The sequence below is a fragment of the Citrus clementina genome, unplaced genomic scaffold (genome assembly GCF_000493195.1).
Source record: "Citrus clementina cultivar Clemenules unplaced genomic scaffold, Citrus_clementina_v1.0 scaffold_5, whole genome shotgun sequence".
NCBI lineage: Eukaryota > Viridiplantae > Streptophyta > Magnoliopsida > Sapindales > Rutaceae > Citrus > Citrus x clementina.
Genome location: NW_006262201.1, coordinates 30,467,601 through 30,474,126, shown reverse-complemented (window position 1 = coordinate 30,474,126; position 6,526 = coordinate 30,467,601). Strand labels below are relative to the sequence as shown.

The following is a 6,526-nucleotide window of genomic DNA, read 5'->3' as shown; positions in this document are numbered from 1 at the left end:
TTTTAAAATAATTATTATTAGTTGCACTGTAGAAATAATCAATTATGAAAAAAATCAGTTAAACGTTGGTAAAATTTATTTTAAAGGTATTGTGAGTTTTAAAAAATAATCATATGTGTTCGGTAAATATTGCTCTTAAACTACTATGAGAATATAAATGACTGGATTGTATATAATGTTGAATAAAATTTATTTACACGTTTATAAAAATGTGTATAATTTTTTTAGTGTGTGTATATATAATAATTGATAGTTAAAATCAATATTTTATATTATTAATTTTATTTTTATTTTTATCTCAATATAATTATTAATAATAATTATCTCTTTAAAGTTAATTATTGTATTTCCTATATGAGGATATATATGGAATTATATTGAGTATAAAATTTATTCTCAAAATCAGATGTTGAAAAACTACTCCTTATTTTTTCAAAATCTACTATAAGATAGGGTGATTTTCCTAAATATAATTTCTAAAAAAATTTACCAAATACTAAAATTAACTTTTATCTTTTCAAATCACTTTTAAACTTCCTCAAAAATATCCCAAACCGCCCTTGTATGTTTATATTTTGGAATGCATACTAGTGGCTAGCATTAAAAATTAAAGTTGGTGGCGTCTTCTTGTGACAGAGTGAATGTAATTAGATAATCTAACATGTGGTAAAATGTGAGGCTGATCAGAGCAACGACAAAGCGGTAAAAAAGTGAGGCTGATTCAGAGCAATGACAGAAGCGGTAAAAAGAGGTGGAATGTTTTAGTAAAGTTTATTGACGTAGCATTCAACATAAATGCCATTATGCACTAGAACTTCAACGTATATGCTACCGAACATCATCACTACTCCCAAATTAATTGCCTTCAATAAAAATGCCATGTCCTCCCCTGCGTATAAGTATTCTAGTTTTGTATGAAACTTTGACTAAGAAATACTCGTAGAAATTGGCCCACAATACAAACACGGTTATAGCATATTCCAAGTGAACTTTTCCTCAGAGTGAAGAAACGGACATTTAAAAGATTTGCATTTCTGAAATTTATCTTTAATTAACATTAAATTCTACATGATGGAATCAGCATTCATGGAGTTTCTTCAATGATCGGAAATGAATGTCATTCCTTGAAGTTTTAGCAACCCATTATTCTCTCTTTGTAGCTTTTCATATTTAGGAAATGAAATAAATACATAAGTTGATAAACTTATTACGTACTTGGTGAAAATGCTCAAACACTGTTATAGCAATATAGCTTCATCTCCCATGTTAACGTTTCCTCAGAGCGAAGAGATGGACATTTAAAGGAGTCACATTTCAGAAACTTTACCAACAATTATTATATGTATATTCACACAACAACTTTAATCAAAGCATATTTACGACTATTAACTTCAATTAATTTAAATTATACATGGTTGAATCAGCATTATTCCTAATTTTCTTTAATTAGAGGGAAGGAATGTACCTCAAACTTTTAGCAAGCCATAATGCTCCCTTGTAGATTTTAATATTTTATCACATGAATTAAATAACTAAATCGATAAACTTGCTGAAGTTGTTTGCTAATATGCCTTATCTTTTCTTAAGTTATGTGCTTTTGTTTGTTCCTCAGTTTTTGCCATAAACTCGTTTGAATTTTCAATCTTATGATCTCAACGACACTTGGCATTCTTTGATCCCCAGTCTTGTTATTTAGGCGCTGCTCCTTATAGTTGTTCTGTTCCGTATCCACTCTTGTTTTTTTTTTCCTTTTTTACTCTGCCCCATATCACTTGCGCTTAACCTCTCATTGTCAGTTTGCTTCCAAACTAATCAATTGTTCTGTGCTTCAGTTCTTGTCTCTGTTCTGTTTCCCAATTTCTTTTTTTCTTAAAAAAAAAAAAAAAAAGAGTGAGCCAAAAGGATTAAAGATGGTGGAAATCATAGTTTCTGTTGTTATAGAAGTTGCAAAGTGCTTGGCTCCTTCCATAGAACGCCAATTTAGTTATGTGCGCGACTACACTAGAAACTTTAAGAATCTCAATAATCAAGTTGAGAAGCTGGAGGGTGAGATCGTGAGTATGGAGAACGCGGTTAATGATGCAGAAAGAAAAGGTGAAGAGATTGAACAGAACGTTCAGAATTGGCTTGCAAGCGCAAACAAGGCCACTGTTGAGGGAAAGAAATTTGTAGGTGTTGAAGCTACAACAAATAAGCATAGTTTCAAGGGTTGTTGTCCTAATTTGAAGATGCGCCGTAGACTTAGCAAGGAAGCAGTGAGGCAGCTGGACGCTATAGTCAAGCTTCGGGAAGATGGGAGATTTGAAAGAATTTCCCACAGTATCATTCCTGAGGATACATTGCTTATGTCTAACAAAGGCTACGAGGACTTTGAATCAAGAATGTCCACTCTGAATGATATTCTTGGTGCATTAAGAAATCCCGATATCAGCATGCTCGGGATTTGTGGAATGGGCGGCATTGGAAAGACGATGCTGGCGAAAGAAGTTGCAAGAAAAGCCAAAAATGACAAGCTCTTTGATCTTGTGGTTTTTTCCGAGGTGTCCCAGAGCCCAGACATAAGAAAGCTTCAAGGAGAAATCGCAGATAAATTAGGTCTAACATTTCGTGAGGAGAGCGAATCGGGAAGGGCAAGACGTCTTTTTAGCCGACTGAAGAAAGAGAAGAGGATCCTTGTCATCTTAGATAATATTTGGGAATATCTCGATTTGCAGGTGGTGGGAATTCCCCACGGAGATGGTGACAAGGGATGTAAAGTACTGTTGACGGCAAGAAGTCTAGAGGTGTTGTCAAGGAAGATGGATTCTCAACAAAATTTCGTAGTTGGTGCTTTAGAAGAAGAAGAAGCTTGGAGTCTATTCAAGATGATGGCAGGCGATTATGTTGAAGGTAGTGAATTGAAATGCGTTACAAGGGATGTGGCGAAGGAATGTGCAGGTTTGCCTGTTTCCATTGTGACTGTAGCAAGGGCATTAAGGGGCGCGAGTATATTTGAATGGAAGGATGCGTTGAAACAACTAAGAAGGCCATCCTCAACGAACTTCAAAGATATACAGCCAGCAGCATATAAAGCTATAGAGTTGAGCTACAACAAATTAGAAGGGGAGGAGGTCAAGAACCTCTTTTTGCTAATAGGATATGCTTATGTGGAATCCATTGATGAATTGTTAAGATACGGTGTGGGATTGGGTTTATATCAAGGTATCAGTAAGATGGAAGAAGCACGAGATCGAATTAGTACGTTGGTCTACAAACTCAAAGCTTCTTGTATGTTGCTAGACGAAGGCCTTTCTATGCATGATGTTGTTCGTGATGTTGCAATATCAATTGCATCTGCAGAAAAAAATGTGTTTACGGCGACAGGTGAGCTGTTTGACGGTTGCAAGGAATGGTCAGACGAAAGTGCAGTAAAACTTTACACTTCAATCGTCTTACGTGACATCAAGACTAATGTGCTTCCTAATGGAGTACAACAGGAATATCCTCAGCTAAAACTTTTTTCTGTACGTGCTGATCATCAGGAATCGTCATCATTAACAATTCCAAACAACTTTTTCGAGAGGATGATACAGGTCAGAGTTGTAAACTTGACTTACATGAATCTACTGCCACTGCCTTCATCACTTGGTCTCCTCTCAAACCTTCGAACACTGAGTTTGTGTAACTGCAACTTGCTGGGTTTAAGTGTTGTAGGAGACTTGAAGAAACTAGAAATCCTTTGCTTAAGAGGTTGTGGTTTTAGCCACTTGCCAGTAGAAGTAGGTCAATTGACTTGGCTAAAGTTGCTTGATTTGAGAGGTTGTGACGAACTAGAAGTTATGCCACCAAATATTTTGTCAAATTTATCCCATTTGGAAGAACTGTATATAGGTACTAGCTTTTATAAATGGGAGGTGGAAGTAGGTGGGGTCAAGAACGCTAGCCTTCTGGAGTTGAAGCATTTGCATAATTTGACCTCTTTGGATTTACACATCAAAGATGTCAACAGTCTCCCAAGAGGCTTGTTCTTCGAGAAGCTGGAAAGGTACAGAATACCTATCGGATATTTCTGGAATCGGAAGTACGACATTTACAGTAGAGATTTCAGAATCGAGCTGAATACCAAGGTTTGCTTGAAGGATGTGCTGATCGTGCAGCTACAGGGAATTGAACACCTTGGATTAGAGGGACTGCAAGAGCAAGATGTCCAGAATTTTGTTAATGAATTAGTCAAACTGCAGGGTTCTTCACAACTCAAGCATCTCTATATCTGCGGTTCCCACCTCGCCCTCAATCCGGAAGAATCAGAGGTATGATCAATATGAAAATTTACAAATACAAATAACACATTACAAAAAACAAAAAAATAATACTATTTTTTATTTTCGGTGATCAAAATTGGTTAAAATCAAAAGTCTAGTTTGCTCACTTTTTAGTGTCCTCCAACGACAAAAAATCTTATTGATGTCAGATTTTGATGACATAAATTAAACCTCTAATAAAGAAGCTCGAATTAAAGCTTTTTGGTCATTATTTACTCGCTTAATTAATCTAACCTTCAAGTTTTAAATATTTTTCCGAGCATTAAATCGTATACAAATATCATAAGACCTGCATATTTATAAAAGTTATAAAATTAATGTCCATCATTTTTAACTCCACTAATCAAGATTAATCCTTAGCCTTTAATTACTAGCAAACTATTCTCTTATCAAAACTATCTGAAATTGTTAGGTAGAAAATACAGGCATGTACTACCCTGAATCGTAATGTTTATTCTCATCGATCTAATTTTAAGAAAATACAGGCATGTAAGAAGGTTATTGAAACTTCCTAAATATTGCAAATTTTAGTTATTATGAAAATCATTCTGTTAATTTATACGTTAGACTAAAACCAGAAATTTCTAGAGTATCAAAGTTAACTTTGAAAAGTCGTCAGGTTTCATATTTATATAATCAATTTAGGAGAAATCTTTAATGTTTGCAATTTAATTAATATTTTAATCTTTTAGCTTCGGTGTCACACCACCGTAAAAACTAACATAATAGCTTCTTATTGTATGAGCATTATGCTTCGTAATATTATTCTTCTTCCCTTTACTTTCAATAAAATTCGCAATATTCATATAAAAAATGTGAAATTAATCATCCTATATTTTCAGCACTCTTATAATGATCATATTTAGAGAATATTCACTATTTATTTAATTTTTCATATTTTGTTCAAATTAACTCAATTAATTTTTTTTTTAAAAAAGAATTCTTGATTATCAAATCTAACATTTCAGATTTGGATCTAATGCTAAACTAAATTGTAATAATATTTGAATATCTCATGTCAATATGCATTTCGATCATTCATAATTAAGTTTATAAGCTAAACTCAAGATGGCTTCAATGTCAATGGAGACAGGAGAAGTCGTCATATGATATTCGGTCAAACGAAATCATTTTGGAGGACAATATCAGTATTGCTAATACACTTTTTATTGAGAAGGTCGGTTATTATTAACCCAATAGCTTATTAATTCTCTATGATTTTTGTATTTTTGTTCTTTGTTATTCTTGTTTGTTAGAAATATGCAAGAGTAATTAATAATTATATAATATTGTAAATTTTTCATCCCACAAGTGTTGTAGCGTGTATCAAATACATTCTCAGAGGACAGAAAAGGTACTGTAGACACGAATTGAATTAGTAATAATAATAATAAAGCATCTACTAGGAAATACTTAGTATGTTGTAATTACTAAATAAAAAAATAATTTGATAAATAATTATTGATTCACATCTATAGCTTGTTATTTTCTTTAATACGTGTCCTTAGAATATATGTAAATTAGCAACGAATAATTTGAAAACTTGATTAGTACTTGTTTGTATGAAAGACTCAAGAGAACTATAACATGAGAAAGAGATTAATAAGCTTATTGATTTGTCCATCTGCAGAAATGATTATTACTTGTAGTTAACAAGAAGTTATTATTTTGATCGAGTAGGTTGCGTTACCAAAGTTGGAGAAATTGGAGTTGCGTTCAATAAATGTTGAGAGGATTTGGCAAAACCAAGTTTCAGCCCTATCTTGTGGTGTTCAGAATTTAATACACTTGACCCTATGCAAGTGTAGGAATTTAAGATGTCTATTTTCATCTTCTATAGTTAGCAATGACATCTTTGTTCGACTCCAGCACCTTGAGATATGGGGATGCCCTGCCTTGGAAGAGATAATAATCGTGGACCAAGAAAAACGGAATAATAATATTGTAATGTTTCCTCAATTACAATATTTAAAGATGTATGATCTTAAAAAGCTCACAAGCTTCTGCACAGGAGATGTACAAATTATTAAATTTCCTTCCTTGAGAAAGCTATGGATATCTAGATGTCCTGAATTCATGGTGAGCCATAAAAGAACGACTAGTGGCTTGGTCCGAAAAGGTACGTGCAAGAATTCTATAATCAATTTCTTCAATTTCTTATAGAGCTTCAAAGTTATATTTCCATTCGCCTTCACGACTTGGATCATTTTCTTACGAACAAAAAG

The 6,526-nt window shown here is 33.4% G+C and overlaps 1 pseudogene; it reads left to right on the top strand.

Moving 5' to 3' along the window:
• Positions 1–1,910: 1,910 nt before the first annotated feature.
• Positions 1,911–6,526, top strand: part of LOC18041181 — a 9,125-nt pseudogene continuing 4,509 nt past the window's right edge.